Source organism: Papaver somniferum, chromosome 1, assembly GCF_003573695.1.
Source record: "Papaver somniferum cultivar HN1 chromosome 1, ASM357369v1, whole genome shotgun sequence".
In the NCBI taxonomy this organism is placed as follows: Eukaryota; Viridiplantae; Streptophyta; class Magnoliopsida; order Ranunculales; family Papaveraceae; genus Papaver; species Papaver somniferum.
In genome coordinates, this window is record NC_039358.1 from 8310837 (window position 1) to 8328075 (window position 17239).

Below are 17239 nucleotides of genomic sequence, written 5' to 3' on the forward strand. Positions count from 1 at the left end.
CTCGTTAAAAAAATGTCTTGTGTCTGTGTTCTTTCTTTTCCGCATTATATTTTATATAATTGAAATATTACAGGTTCTGCGTAGATCAATCAATTGGGAAATCCAACCATGTTTGTTGGATAGAAATTGAATGACACTTGAACATTGCTTTTTGGTACCGTTCAAGTTATTCTCATATTAATTAGTTCGCAGATTCGATCATGTTGAGTTGCTTATTGATTTGAGAAAGAGATATAACTCTTGTATATCTTTCCTTTATTGAGTCTGACTGTCTAGTTGATCCTCACATAATTATATTGGAGTTAGTCCATATAGATTACCGCACGAAATATTGAGTGTTTTTGTTAGACCCCCTATTTTTCATTCTTGTATCTCCTTTATCATGTTTTGAATGATCCAAGACATCTGCTTGTTTCTTTTCTTCAGTAGTTGTAGCAGCTTAGGTGAGTCAGTTTCGAACTGGATATTCTTCAATCTCTGTGTTACCACTATTCTGATGGCCAATAAAAAATCCCATATCTCCGCTACTAGCGTTTTGGTGATCCCAATAGGCGCTTCTGTAAGGGCCCTCAAGTTCTTCAACGCTATTAGACCAGACAAGGGATGTTTAGCTGATAATAACTCGATTAGTTTAACACGAACATTAATTAATAGAAATTAATCTAACAACTATGTAGATACGAACTAGTACCGTTGAATAGATCTCAAAAAGTTATGCGAAATGGACTACTCGAACCTGGGAATCAAATATCGGATGAAGAAGAAAACATCAAGACAATATGAAGGGAAAAATCATAATTTCCAGAAAATTGCTTTTAATGCAACAAGGACACGTTGTGGCTTTCCCTTATCAGACTCTTGGTTTCCTTTAACATCCTGGTCGTCCTTATCCCATTCGAACAAAGAAGATAAACTCAATTCTTTTCTATTTTTTCTTCTTCTTTCTTCTTCTCTCGTCTCCTTCTTCCTCTGTTCTTATTCCTCTACGAGTTTGAGAGTTTGTTTGAGAGTGAGATACAATCGATGAGTTAAAGCATGTGAATTAGAAGTTTTTACTGATGATTGATGAAGAGATGAGAGTAGAATTGATTCTTGGTTATCGGTTGAAGAATTTAGGGTTTCTGAGATTTGATTCTAAGATGAATTCGAAGATGAAAATGAGTTTATAGAGGGATGATTAGAGATTGTCTTAAACTGAATTAGAGTTTGAAGTTGAAGAATTACTTGGAATTCATAAGTTAGGGTTTCTCTGTGAATCAATGAAGGTGAGGATGATGATGAGATTAAGATCGAGAAATGAAGAATAGAGTTACGGGTAAATGAAGAGGTAATGGGTTGAGGTTTAATTGCAGTTTTGAAGTGGATTCAGTGATGAATCAGTGAATTAGGGTTGTGTTCTTTTTTTCTCCAAATTAAGAAATAGGGTTTGAAGATCGGTTAAAGCTCATAAATGAGGCTGTTAGCAGAATTAGGGTTTGATTATGATTGTAAGAGGATGATGGAGTTATTATGAGTTTTGAATTGGTTGGAACAGGAGAATAATATATTGATTCCGTTTTTAAAGTGTTGTCGTAGTAATTAAGATTCGAACTCTAAGATTTGTGAAGACTAAATTTAAAGGTTTAATAAAAATGATAAATAAAAAAGAGAGTTACTGGGTCTACGAGTCCACCAAATATTCAAATTCATGCAATTCACCTATTTATTATAAATCATTATAGCTCATTCGATAAGAATTTTGACTCTATTTCTTTGCCTAAGGTAGATTCTTAAAATAATAATTGTGAATCTTAAGCCTGGCATATCAAAAGAATTAATCTAAGCATAAACCATCAAATGAAATGAAAATTAATTAAAAAAAATCTTTTTCTAATTTTAGTTTAATGCAAATAGTCATATAAAAAATTAAAAGAATTGACCACATGATGAATTTTGGCTTCCTCCGTCGACCCAGTGTTGGGGTTTAGCTTTTCATGTTGGAAATACGCTCAAATGATTTTTCATTGCTCAAAATGTGATTACAAAGAGGAAAATATAACTCAGGAAATTCGCAACGATGATACGGCGTTACAAAGCTCACTGTTACAATAGCTGTCACAAACTGAAGATGACGTTACAAACTGAACGTTACAAACTGTAAAAGATACGACCTTTAAAACGACAGTTTTCTATGGTTTTATGTTCTTCAGGTTCTTCTTCCATGCAGCAGCAGAAAAATCTGCTCTGCAGCTTCCTATTCCTCTCTGTAGTCTCACCCCAACTCTCGATACCAGTCTATCATATCCCAGCAGCATTTATATAGTTACATCACCTTCAAATATCCGCCATCAATTCGAATAATCCTCTATCAATGATTTTTATTCTCCACTGAAGTTCACGAGGAATAATTATCATTCCGAACTCTTTCACGCGTCTGTTGTATACTGATCCACTCCAACACGTTGGCAACACAATCTGGATTGATTTAAACTCTTTGTAGCACACACCACCTTCCAAGAATACAACCATAATCCCGAGATATCCTCAACACACTTACCTATCCCTGTTTTTCTTAAACTCGACGGAAATCTTCTTGTTTTGTGTTTTCAAAATACTTACCATTCCTGTTTCGTAGAAACAAATTGGTACTAATCCAAAGTTGCAAGAAAATCTCGCCAAATATCTCCTAAAATCAATACAGGGAATATCGTATCCTTAACCATCGGTTCCCTGTTCTCCTTTACCTCCGTCGATTCAGTCGAATTTAGTTTATCTAAAGGTCCACGTAAACCATGTTTAGTCCTAACAATTCCATCCCAACCAAAACTACCGATTGAATCTCGCTACAAATCCTCCAAACTCGAAACAGAAACTTCGCAGGTGAGAAGAATTCAAATCTGCACTTTCCCGCCAAAAGTATGTTCTATGTTTTGCTTCAAATCAACCATTCTATCCAAATTCGATCCAGTTCGAAGATCTTACCAAGCCTGTTTAACCAGAAGTAAGATACCCGTTCAATTTCAGCCATTAAGTCTCACTCGAACTCCTCCAAAAGCCAAACCCTAATTCTGCCACCATTATTCCCGCCAAAATTGAATTCAAAAGGTAGGAGATGAAGGTGTCCCTTATCCTGTTTCTGGGTGCCGATAGTAATTGGGTGCTCCTTAGTAATTGAGGTGCCCCTTATCCAAGGGTGAGAGTCCGAATAACACGTGTCCTCCGGGATACAAAAACCACTTTTCGAGCAACTTTCTCTATAAGAGCTTATTTCACAAAAACACCTACAAACAAGTTTATTAGTGGTAAAATGAGTCTCAGGTAATGTATTTATGGGTGAAAATGCGTCGCACTTTCGTGCTCATCATTTATCTGAGGCAATCGTCTTTATTCAATTGAAGTTTTTTTATCTTTACATAATTGTTGATGTGTTGCTATCTGTGGGTTCCGGGTGTTATGATTGTTGGTGTTGAAGTTGATTGAGATATAATGGGTGTTTGTGTTTGGGTCTGATGTTGAGAAGAGTTGGATTTATGTTTACTAGAATTGTTATAGGGATGGTGTTGCTTGTTAGGTTTGTCTTTAACCAAAATTGATGCATATTGATGCTGTGAAAAATTAAATAAGGTTGTAGAAGTTTGGTTATGATGTTGAATGAACATGAAGTAGATTGTTAAGTGGGAATGGAATGATGTTGCTTAGCTGATTGTGCTGAGATGGAAATGTGGGTGATGTTGACATTGTTCAACTGTAAACTGAAATGAATGGAAGTATTTGATGATGTTGTTGGTTTTGTGGCTCAAATAAAGATTATGGAGTTTAGATTGTAGACAGTGTTGCAACTGCAATTGGGTTGTACTCTGGGTATGCAATTGGAGATTAAGGTATATAAGCCGACCTTGTGATTTCAATGAATTGTTCAGTTTGGTTAAAGTGAATTTGTAATGTTGTTTGCATATTGTGCAGACATAAGTGCAATGACTTAGAATGAGTTGAACTGTGATAAAGAGAATGAAGTTTATAGATTGTGGTATTTAGGTTGATTTGAGTATTTAGGTAGGTGGTGCAGATTTGCCTGAGTTGGTAGTTTGTACAAAGAGAGAAAGCTTGGAACTGCATTTCGCAGGTAAAGCTAATTTTGTGGTTGAAGTTAAATCATGAGATTCAATTGAAATGTAAATGTTTTTGTCGTAATGAGGATTGTAACTTTAATTTGTTTGAAATTGAAATATAGTTTAGAGTTGCAACTGTGTGAGAACCTTTGGCCTGTCTGACTGAACTTATTCAGTCTGGTTTAGTTTTTCTTAGCTAACTCGGTTAATCTGGCTGAGTCGGATTTGTTGACTCACCGAGTTCGTTGTTTTGACCCGAGTAGACTCAGTTGACCAAGTTAGACAGTTGACCTGACCAGACCTTAACAGTTATACTTTGACTATTGACCCGACCTTGGACCCTTTTGACTGTTAGAGACAGTTAGTTGACCATAGTGGACCAGGCCTTGTGTAATGGACTAGTTTGATTAGTTAGGTGTTTTGGACCATTTATGGTCTGAATTAGCCTTTGGCTATTTCTACAAACTTGTAGATATTCATAAGACTTAGATAATGAACTATAGAAACAATCTAATTGAATTATTGTACCTTTAGATGTGCTAAAGATAGAGAATGAAAAGGTGTAGAGTCATAAATGGGCTTAGAACCATTAGATAGAATTATATGATTCTTGTGTGAGCCATATTTTCTAGATTCTTAAAGTTCTTGTGTGATTAACAGTTTGTCTATATTAACAACGATCGATCAAACGATGAACCAGTGGATCGTGGATCTCGAGGTAGGCGTGGCTTGTCATCAAAAGAGGCGGGAATACATTTAAATCTTTTGAAACCATTGTTGTTTCTTTTACAAAGATTTATGTTTATAAACTCATGCATCGTATATTTGTGCATCCATGCATTGTACAATTTGTATTATGAGTGTTCTGTTGATTCTTTGTAATCTTTCCATGGTTTGGAAAGGACTTGTAATGTTTTAATGTCAATATGAATTTTTATGGGAAATAAGAATATCCACCTGTGGTATATAAGATACGCTCTTTCACATTTATACCTAGAGCTTTTATGATATATTGGTCGACAGTTTGCGAGTTCAGAATTCTCGTCATCCAGACATACGATTAGGTGTGGATTTGCGAGTTCGGAATTGCACAACCATATTATACATTGTTTGAATAAGGAGTTTGTTCATATACATGTTTGTTTGTTACAGTGACTTGGTCACTTTTAATGTTTGGGAAAACATGTAATGTTTTCCATGTCTTGCCATGATTTCTTGAAAGTTAAATTTTATATTATACTGGGCACCCCTTTTAGTGACCATGTGCTCACCCATTCCCCATTTCAGTTTCAGAGACAGAATCAGAGTTGCGCAACGAAATCTTCAAGAGTTGATTTCGTTAGTTGGTTAATTTCAACTATGTTTATAATGTTGCATATTATATTTGTAAACCAAATGACTATTGTATATGTATCATTTTATAGGAGTTCTTGTATATAAATTTCATAACGGGGAAAGTTTTGGGTTAAGTTTTGTAGCAAATTTCTTAATTGAATGTTTAAGTAAATGATTTAGATTCTTAATGCCTCTTTATTTAGTTAATGTATTGGATTAGTCAGCTGCTAGCTTTGGGGGAGCTACCACTTCGATAGGCATCACCACTACCAAGGCTTGTGCATTTCTACATATCCATCTCGCACCCACCACCTCTTGAGGTACTCCAAGTTAGCTTTTGCTTGCGTCATCTGTGTTGATTTTCAGCTAATGTTCGGACAGTGGTATCTGTTTCACCCAAATTATGTTATTAAAATTAGGTGGATTGCTTGAGACCTACTTATTTGCTTCTGTTTATATATGGAGTTTGTGTTTGAGGGCCTAATTTTATTCCTGACTGAGAAAGCAATGCAATTTGGAAGATTTGTTGTGGGGTACGAATTTTATTGTTGTATATATTCTTGCATTTCTAGCGAGCCATATGTTCCACAGTATCAAGCAGCATAAGGTGAAAGCTTCTTTCCTGTCTGTCAAATTCATGAACTCCTGAAATTCTCTTGTGGCTCTAACCACATTTCCTTCTGCTTTGTGGTGTATTGTTGGTCTCTATTAATGTTGCATATTGCTTGGAATTTGTTTGTTGTAGTGTCTGCTGATATATCATGTTTGGCAGCGGGTGTGTCAACATGTTAAGCTGGTTGTATAAGCTATGTGAATTGTTTCTTTCATTTAGATATGAGCACATGAGTGTCCAATATTTTTTTGCTTCATCACATTGAAACAAACAATGTTGGTCTGATACCACTAGGTGATAACAGCTTTGGAAGATGTTGGTACTGCTGATGTTCCTGGTATATAATGATGTTCCTGGTATATAATGTCTCAAAGGTTGGAATTCCCATGTGACTGATTTTCCACATGAAAATTTGAATTTTTTGTGGGAAATTTACACTAACTGGATATGTAACTGATGAATTTAACTATAGTTAATTATATGTCAATTTCCGTTAATGCCCCCAACTATTTAAGGAATGTAGTATAGTTAACTACTCCTTTGTACTTATCTACCTTTGAAATTGGACAACTTGTTAATTGATTATGATTAAATGCATTCTCAACCTGCTTATTTGTATCTCTAATCTAGCTATATGTGAATTTCTCTTGTTAATTATTGGGGAAGGATTAATGATGCGTTAAAATGACGTCTACTTGACATTTAAGTGCCATTTTTTTAATAAAATCCAGAAGATGATAGCCCCGGTGGATAGGCGGAGTTCCAATTCCAATGATGTATTTTCCACATATACTCTTATTTATAATATATGGGCATCCTGGTAATAATATAAAGAGTAAAATAAAATGATGAATATTTATGAGGTTCAACTATTTTTTATTCCAAGGGAATCGATGAATTCCGCCTATATATTAGGTACACGGTGGATAATATTTTAGTGGCATGTTTCTTTATAAAGATCAAATTCCAATAAAACAAACCGAGCACATTGCAATCACTTTTAGTTTAATCACTGAATGCATTACAATTACAATAACATAATTATTACTTATCAACTCCTTTGTATACCAACTTGTTAATTAATTATCAGTATCGAATCATTACCTACTTTAATCACTAAATGCATTACAGAACATAATTATTAGTTAGCTACTCCTTTCTATACCAACTTGTTAATTAATTATCAGTATGGAATCATTACACAGAATATTATTAGCTACCTGCTCCTTTGTACTAATGTACCTTTTTTTTTTCCCAATTCACCTACTTGTTAATTAATTGTAGTTTTATATCTTTTTAATTGCACCTAAATTTGTTCATATGAATATAGACAATAATATAAGACTTTACAATGCTTGTTAATTTTGACTTAAGCTTTGTAAGTCGCGATGCTGAAAAATATTCACCATCATTAATAGGTTAGATTACCAACTACATGCGCGCATGCAGTCACATTTGGTTAAACCAAGTCTTCTATACTCGACAAAGACTTTGCTTTCTTATATGGGTGTTAGGTCTCCTTATATAATTGATTTCTGGATTCTTATCATGAAGATATTAGCAGCTACCTAGTATTTTCATTCATATTTAATTTCTTGAAGATATTATTGATTTCTCCTTATATTATTGATTTCTGGTCAAATCCAAGGAAAGAAACCGACTTTATGTGGCCACCGCCTTGACCACACAGTGGAGTAGAGAGAAAGCGCGTTCGGTTTCTTTCCCCAGCACGTTGAATTTATACAACAAGTACCATTTTTTCTTATTTTTATTATAGGGAAAGATAAAATGTTTATGGGAAAAGTTGACTTCAGGTTAAACGAAGTTGATTATGAATAGCTACGGCAGAAATAAAAAAAACTTATCTACCATCTTGATGATTGAAAAACACTTGATGTTTTATTTCCCCATTGATTTTAAATTATCCCTGACTGAACCAAGTCATCTTCCCCCATTAACATTTAGCTTTCTGTATAATAAAAATCATTTTCTTGTTATACAATTTTTGGTTGTTCTCAAGAGTCCTTCTTTTACTGTTGGAATATGTAAATCGCTAATGAACTTCAAAGAGGCTAAACGCTCAAATGCGATTCCAGTAGAAACTAGGGATAACAAAAATCATAGAGATGCAAGGATTGCATATGAATATATGTGATTAACGGAATAGTTACCATAGAGCGAAAAAGCGTTACATCAATTTTTGTCCACCATATTTGTATGTGTGGCCATATAGTTTAGAGTTGCAACTGTGTGAGAACCTTTGACCCGTCTGACTGAACTTATTCAGTCTGGTTTAGTTTTTCTTAGCTGACTCAGTTAATCTGACTGAGTCGGATTTGTTGACTCACCGAGTTCATTGTTTTGACCCGAGTAGACTTAGTTGACCGAGTTAGACAGTTGACCTGACCAGACCTTAACAGTTAGACTTTGACTATTGACCCGACCTTGGACCCTTTTGACTGTTAGAGACCGTTAGTTGACCATAGTGGACCAGGCCTTGTGTAATGGACTAGTTTGATTAATTAGATGTTTTGGACCATTTATGGTCTGAATTAGCCTTTGGCTTCCTCTACAAACTTGTAGATATTCATAAGACTTAGATAAGACTTAGAAACAATCTAATTGAATTATTGTACCTTTAGATGTGCTAAAGGTAGAGAATGAAAAGGTGTAGGGTCGTAAATGGGCTTAGAACCATTAGATAGAATTGTATGTTTCTTGTGTGAGCCATCTTGGCTAGATTCTTAGAGTTCTTGTGTGATTAACAGTTAGTCTATATTAACAATGATCGATCAAAGGATGAACCCGTGGATCGTGGATCTCGAGGTAGGCGTGGCTTGTCATCAAAAGAGGTGGGAATACATTTAAATCTTTTGAAGCCATTGTTGTTTCTTTTACAAAGATTTATGTTTATAAACTCATGCATCGTATATTTGTGCATTCCATGCATTGTTCAGTTTGTATTATGAGTGTTCTGTTGATTCTTTGTAATCTTTCCATGGTTTGGAAAGGAATTGTAATGTTTGAATGTCAATATGAATTTTTATGGGAAATAAGAATTTCCACCTGTGGTATATATGATACGCTCCTTCACATTTATACCTAGAGATTTTATGATATATTGGTCGATAGTTTGCGAGTTTGGAATTGTTGACATCCATACATAGGATTAGGTGTGGATTTGCGAGTTCGGAATTGAACAACCATATTATACATTGTTTGAAGAAGGAGTTTGTCCATATACATGTTTGTTTGTTTGTTACAGTGACTTGGTCACTTTTAATGTTTGGGAAAACATGTATTATTTCCATGTCTTGCCATGATTTCTTGAAAGTTAAATGTTATTTCTACTGGACACCCCTTTTAGGGACGATGTGCTCACCCATTCCAACTTTCAGTTTCAGAGTTGCGCAGCGAAAGCTTCAAGGGTTGATTTCGTTAGTTGGTTAACTTCAGCTATGTTTATAATGTTGCATATTATATTTGTAAACCAAATGACTATTGTATATGTATCATTTGAGAGGAGTTCTTGTATATAAATTTCAGAGCGGGGCAAGTTTTGGGTTAAGTTTTGTAGCAAATTTCTTAATTGAATGTTTAAGTAAATGATTTAGATTCTTAATGCCTCTTTATTTAGTTAATCCCTTGGATTAGTCAGCTGCTAGCTTTGGGGGCGCTACAGCTTCGATAGGCATCACCACTACCAAGGCTTGTGCATTTCTACATATTCATCTCGCACCCACCACCTCTGGAGGTACTCCCGGTTGGCCTTTGCTTGCGTCACTTGTATTGATTTTCAGCTAATGTTCGGGCAGTGATATCTGTTTCACCCAAATTATGTTATTAAAATGAGCTGGATTGTTTGAGGCCTACTTATTTGCTTATGTCTATATATGGAGTTTGTGTTTGAGGGCCTAATTTTACTCCTGACTGAGAAAACAATGCAATTTGGAAGATTTGTTGTGGGGTACGAATTTTATTGTTGTATATATATTCTTTCATTTATAGCGAGCCATATGTTCCACAGTATCAAGCAGCATAAGGTGAATGCTTCTTTCCAGTCTGTTAAATTCATGAACTCCTGAGATTCTCTTGGGGCCCTAACCACATTTCCTTCTGCTTTGTGGTGTATTGTTGTTCTCTATTAATGTTGCATATTACTTGGAATTTGTTTGTTGTAGTGTCTGCTGACATATCATGTATGGCAGCGGGTGTACCAACATGTTAAGCTGGTTGTAAGAGATATGTGAATTGTTTCTTTCATTTGATATGAGCACATGAGTGTCCAATATTCTTTTGCTTCATCACATTGAAACAAACAATGTTGGTCTGATTCCACCGGGTGATAGCAGCTATGGAAGATGTTGGCATTGCTGATGTTCCTGGTATATAATGATGTTCCTGGTATATAATTTTTCAAAGGTTGGAATTCCCATGTGACTGATTTTCCACACGAAAATTTGAATTTTTTGTGAAAAATTTACACTAACTGAATATGTAGGATGAATTTAACTATAGTTAATTATATGTCAATTTTAGTTAATGCCCCCAACTATTTAAGGAATGTAGTATAGTTAACTACTCCCTTGTACTTATCTACCTTTGAAATTGGACAACTTGTTAATTGATTATCATTAAATGCATTCCCAACCTGCTTATTTGTATCTCTAATCTAGCTATATGTGAATTTCTCTTGTTAATTAATAGGGAAGGATTAATAATGCGTTAAAATGACGTTTACTTGACATTTGAGGGCCATTTTTTAATAAAATCCAGAAGATGATAAGCCCAGTGGATAGGCGGAGTTCCAATTCCAATAGTGTATTTTCCACATATACTCTTATTAATAATATATGAACATCCTGGTAATAATATAAAGAGTAAAATAAAATGACGAATATTTATGAGATTTAATTTTTTTTTAGTATTCCAAGGGAATTGATGAATTCCGTCTAATATATTAGGTACAAAGTGGATAATATTTTAGTTGCATTTTTTTCTATAAAGATCAAATTCTAATAAAACAAACTGAGCACATTGCAATCACTTTTAGTTTAATCACTGAATGCATTACAATTACAAGAACATAATTATTAGTTAGCTACTCCTTTCTATACCAACTTGTTAATTAATTATCAGTATGGAATCATTCAGAATATTATTAGCTACCTGCTCCTTTGTACTAATGTACCTTTCTTTTTTCAAATTCACCTACTTGTTAATTAATTGTAGTTTTATATCTTTTTAATTGCACCTAAATTTGTTCATATGAATATAGACAATAATATAAGACTTTACAATGCTTGTTAATTTTGATTTAAGCTTTGTAAGTCGCGATGCTGAAAAATATTCAACATCATTAATAGGTTAGATTACCAACTACATGCGCGCATGCAGTCACATTTGGTTAAACCAAGTCTTCTATAGTCGACAAAGACTTTGCTTTCTTATATGGGTGTTAGGTCTCCTTATATTATTGATTTCTGGATTCTTATCTTGAAGATATTAGCAGCTACCTAGTATTTTCATTCATATTTAATTTGATCGCATAATCATCACCAGCAACATTAATTCATGACCAGGTGCCTTGCGCTTACACATATATATATACATCACTCGATTTCCAGAATTATATACAAGTATTGCAGTTTATTTTCTATGATGCACTGATTATTTCTTTCATTCCGCTGTTCTATTTGGAGTTAAGAAGTTGAAAAAAGAACGAGTTGAAAAACAAAAGATGAAAATCAAGGTTAAGGAATCGACTATGGTTCGGCCAGCCGAGGAAACTCCACGGCGGTACTTATGGAACGCGAACATAGACCTACTGGTACTAAGACTGCACACACCTAGTGTGTACTTTTACAGACCAAATGGGGATTCAGATTTCTTTGATTGTACTGTTCTTAAAGAAGCATTAAGTAAAGTGCTCGTGCCATTTTATCCAGTAGCTGGTAGACTGAGAAGAGATGAAAATGGTCGTGTTGAAATTGATTGTAACGAAGAAGGTGTTTTACTTGTTGAAGCTGAAACAACTTCAGTTATTGACGATTTTGGTGATTTTGCTCCTACTTTGGAACTCAAAGAGCTTATTCCTACCGTCGATTATTCCGGAGATATCTCTTCATACCCTCTCCTAGTTTTACAGGTACTTGTATATTTATTTTCCTCGTACTGCTCCTTTAGTTGGGATTCGAATCCGATACAGCACAGAAAGTTTGATGCTGCATCATTAATGCATCTGCTTACTAATTAAATCCGATACTGCTGATGTATATATTTATCTTCCTAATTGTCAGTGCATGTTTAAGAAATTGCGCACAGTCCTTTGTTCGAAATCCGTAGCTGCAAATTAGCACTTGCCTAGAAAAAAAGAAGTATACTACTTAATTTGACAAATTGTTGAATTAACATGGTCGATTTATTTATTTTTGTGTCTAGGTTACTCGTTTTAAATGCGGAGGCGTCTCACTGGGAGTTGGAATGGAACACCATCTGGCAGATGGACCAGCTGGTCTCCATTTCTTTAACACGTGGTCTGAAATGGCACGCGGGCTCAACCTCACTATCCCACCCTTCATCGACCGAACACTTCTACGTGCACGGAACCCACCAACACCAGCCTTCCACCACATCGAGTATCAACCACCTCCACCCATGAAAACACCATCACACTCTCCAAATTTACAACCAGCTCTGGGTTCTTCAACCTCGGTAGCCATCTTCAAATTTACACAAGACCAGCTCAACATACTCAAATCCAAATCCAAATCCAAAGAGGATGGAAACGTCAAAGTTAACTACAGTTCTTATGTAATGCTTGCTTCACACATCTGGAGATCCGCCTGCTGGGCACGCGACCTTCCAGCTGATCAAGAAACAAAACTGTACATTGCGACAGATGGACGATCAAGACTGCGTCCTACTCTACCCTCCGGTTATTTCGGAAATGTTCTTTTCAGTGCTACACCAATTGCTTTTTTTCTAGTTCTCAATGTTTATGTGACCTAGTTTCGGAACCGGTGACGTACGCAGCTGGTAGGATTCATGATTCATTGATGAGGATGGACGATGTATATCTACGCTCTGCTCTTGATTATCTCGAACTTCAGCAGGATATAACGAGTCTTGCACGTGGTGCCCATACTTTTCGATGCCCAAATATGGCGATCACCAGTTGGGCTAGAATGGGGTTACATGATGCAGACTTCGGATGGGGTCGAGCGATATTTGCAGGTCCAGGTGCAGTAGTTTTTGAAGGATTAGCGTATATGTTACCAAGCTCTGTAAATGATGGAAGCTTATCGCTGGCTATTTCGTTGCAGTCAGACCATATGAAACGCTTTGAGAAAATCTTATACGATTTTTAAACCATAATATATTGTCCGAATCCCACTTCAATGGTTTCAAAAGAGAAAGAGCAACTTTGCGGCCCAGGAAACTTACACATGCTTTTTTTCTAGTTCTCAATGTTTATGTATTCGGTTTAAGAATAGTATCTCGGAGGAAAAAAAAATTAATGTAATAATAAACCTTGCCGTTAGTTTATTCGGAAAATGGGTTATTTGTCCACATATTTTTAAAACATGGTTTTAATGGACGAGTAAAACTTAGTACAGGTGAAATGAACACCAAAAAAATAGCAAGAATGAAACCGGATTCATCCTGACTTAAACTTAAAAAAAGAAAGTAAGGAGATTGTCGTCCATTTAAACAGTATCAAATTTTTCATGTCTTTTTCATCTAGAAATTGTTTATTTTGGTCTTTTTAACCAATTTTGTGTTCATTTGTGTTTGCCTGCGTACAAGGTTAAATTTTTTTATGACGGCTTTGCCGCTGTTATTCAAAATTTTGCACGATGCTATGTGAAGTGAAAGTAACTAGCTTAACAGAGCCGTTATCTAGTGTATAGCAAAATTCTTATTCGCGTGTATCGAATTACACGATATTTTAGTAGCAACGCCAACTACTAAATCCGCAGAAGGGCATGGGGGTAATGGCTGATGCTTATTGCTCTGTTGGTGACTTAACATTATTCGCACAACAACTAATCGGAAGCACTGAGCTGTAATATTGCATTTACAATCGAGAGACTATTTCAGAAAACAGAAATTGATACTCATGATGCCAATTTTTTTTTAAAGTACAAACACAAATTAGAAGACAGATCTAAAAGGAAAATAAGCTTCAAAACTAATTTCAATAAATATGTAATCATTAGAAACACTTTTATCATCCTCAATTTACTTGCCTTCAATTTATACAAAAAAAAAACAGAAAGAAAACAGCACATCAACAAAACTTAACTGGAAATGGACCGTAGAGGATCTTAAGACAGCCACCATCCATTATCATTTTCACTGCCTCCACAGCTGCTGTTTGGATAATAGAAGAAACTCAAAAGAGGTCATCCAATGTTTTCAACACATTTTACTTTTATGAGAGGAGAAATCATTATGCTAATGTTGTTGAAGATGTTTGAAACGATCATGATCTGGTTGCAATATAATAAACAAAGATAGATCTGCTTTGTGTTGATTTTTGGAGTTTCTTTCTTTTGCTATAGAGGTGACAGAGGAGATGAAGTGAATAGGGGAAAACTTTCCTGCTTATAAAGGAATTGATATCTTCCCGTTAACATTAGGGTTACATTATAACCGTTGGATTATTCAATTTAGTCTAATACATAACCTTGTGCCTGACCGTGTTGACTGACCGAAATATCTATATAGACGGTTTTGATTATGTAGGTTTTGGTACAAGCTGTTTAAGGGTTGGATTTTCTTTTTTTTTTGAAGCATGAAATTTATTGGATTAGGCTAAAATTACACGGTAATTTTGTTCTGGGCTTGGGTCATAAATATTCATCTACGAAGTATCTCAGCACTTCAGAATATGGTAGAACTTACAATGGTAGAACCTACAAAGCAGGGCTGAATTGGGGGCCCTGGAAAAACAATTGGGGACCCCTAGCTACATGACAAAAAAGGTCATGAAATGGTAATTAGGGGTTATCCATTATCTCATTTTTTTTTAAATGGCTAAACTACCCCCAAATCTTACTTAATTTGATTTTAACCTTTATTTTTTCAAATTTTTTGTTGCAATTTCGTTTTTTTAATTATTTTTAAAAAAAAAATTTGCTGAGATTTGTATGAAAAATCATCATGGAGGTGAAGTGTTCCATTGACGACTCTCAAGAGTCGTTACTATTTCAAAAACGACCCTCAAGAGTCGTCATTGTTTCATTGACGACCCTCAATAGTCGTTAATAATAGAAAACGACCCTCAAGAGTCGTCATTGTTTGAATGACGACTCTAAACAGTCGTTATCACATATAAAAGAGTCGTTATTATCTTCTGAGAGTTATTAATGGCGGAAATACATTAAAGGGTCGTAATAGTATTGAATAAGACCATGACGACCCTTTGATGTATTTTTCCGGAGAAGATAACGACCCTTTTATATGCAATAACGACTGTTTAGAGTCGTCATTTAAACATTGGCGACTCTTGAGGGTCGTTTACAATCATTAACGACTGTTGAGGGTCGTCAATGAAGGTCGTTTTTAAAATAGTAACGATTCTTGAGAGTCATCAATGAAACCCTTCACTACCACGACGATTTTTCATACAAATCTCGGCACAAAAAAAAAGAAAAATTAAAAAAGAATAACAAATAAAGAAAAAAAATAAAAATTAATAGGTTGACATGTGTCACAATCCCAAAAATTGGGGTAGTCTAGTCTTTTCATGGTATTTAGACACCCTTATCCTCTTCGCATGAGTGGGGATTGGAATCTAGGGCCCCTAATTATTTTTCCAGGGCCCCAAATTGAGCCCTGCTACAAAGCCGGCCTTCTAATAAACTTGGATTTCAAGATCCATTGAACCATTATCTGCATACCAAGTAGAATACTCAAGCCATATGTTCGGATAATATTTTGTCCTATGTGGTGTACGTGGAATGTGGTGGTTTGTTTATTTATCTATTTATGGCTCTTAATTTGCAGTTATATGCGAACAACTTGATGCAAGACAGATTCTTCACAATTTTGCACAAAGTCTCGATCCTAGTAGTTACAGACTTACAAGGAACATCTCTCTAGTGAGGTCATAGCAGTACTGGGGGAAATAAAAACGAATTGAAACTAATTTGGAATTATTAGACATTGCAGTGCTGAGGAACAGTTAAAAGGCACACTCTAAGAGCTATGTCACTGGGCCAATAACAATGCCATTGCATTTCCCAGCTAAAAGAGTACTACTAAAGGAGCTATTGGCTCGCATGACGATTAATCATAGAAATTCCAATGCATCACAGCCACTAATTAAAAACCCTTTTTTTTGGACTACTCAAAAATAGTGGCGGACTACTTTATGATATGAATGTCTACCAAGTACTTATAAGGGGTGTCCTAAAATGTGGAAATGACTAACCTTCTCTTCACCTATATATAATCACCTCCTCCCATCACCACCACCTATATATATATATATAACCACCTCCTCCCATCACCACCGCCGCTCACCACCACCGACCACATCAAATCACCACCACCGACACCTCTATATATAGCTTAATTTAAATCATTAACAAAACAAAATCAAAATTGTAACAAACCCATTCCTTTTTATTCGTTTTCCATTGAAAAAATGAGAAGTAATCATCAAAATGAGTTGAAAATGGAAGTTACAGAGAGAAGTTCGGCTAGGAATTATGTAAAAAAAATTGCCGAACTAGCCGAACTCAACTTTAATGGAGGTTTTTGTTTTCAGAGAAAAATTCGGTTACGTCGAAAAAAAAATGTCCAGTCCGAACTTATTGTTCGGTTACGTCGCAAAAAGTTCGGTTAAGCCACAAAAAAGTTCGGTTATATTGCAATTTTTTTCTCCTAACCGAACTCTGAAAAACCTGCATATTGAATTCGGTTACGTCGTAATTTTTTTCCCTAGACAAACTCCTAGTTCGGTTACGTCGCAATTTTCTTCTCCTAACCGAACTTTTCTCTGAAAGAAAAAACTCCATTAAAGCTAAGTTCGGCTACCTGTGTTTTCAGAAATATTAGCTGAACTACACATGCAGATGAGTTCAGCTACCTGTTCTTCATATTTCGTAGCCGAACTTTGTTAACCAAACCGAAATCGGTTTGTAAATTGTTCATTTTTAGGAATGTTTTGGCCAATTTAAGCACCATTAAC

The 17239-nt window shown here is 35.3% G+C and overlaps 1 pseudogene; it reads left to right on the forward strand.

Annotated features, from left to right (window-relative positions):
* The first annotated feature begins 11489 nt into the window (after positions 1-11489).
* On the forward strand, positions 11490-13608 carry LOC113325411 (annotated as a pseudogene).
* Positions 13609-17239: the final 3631 nt, after the last annotated feature.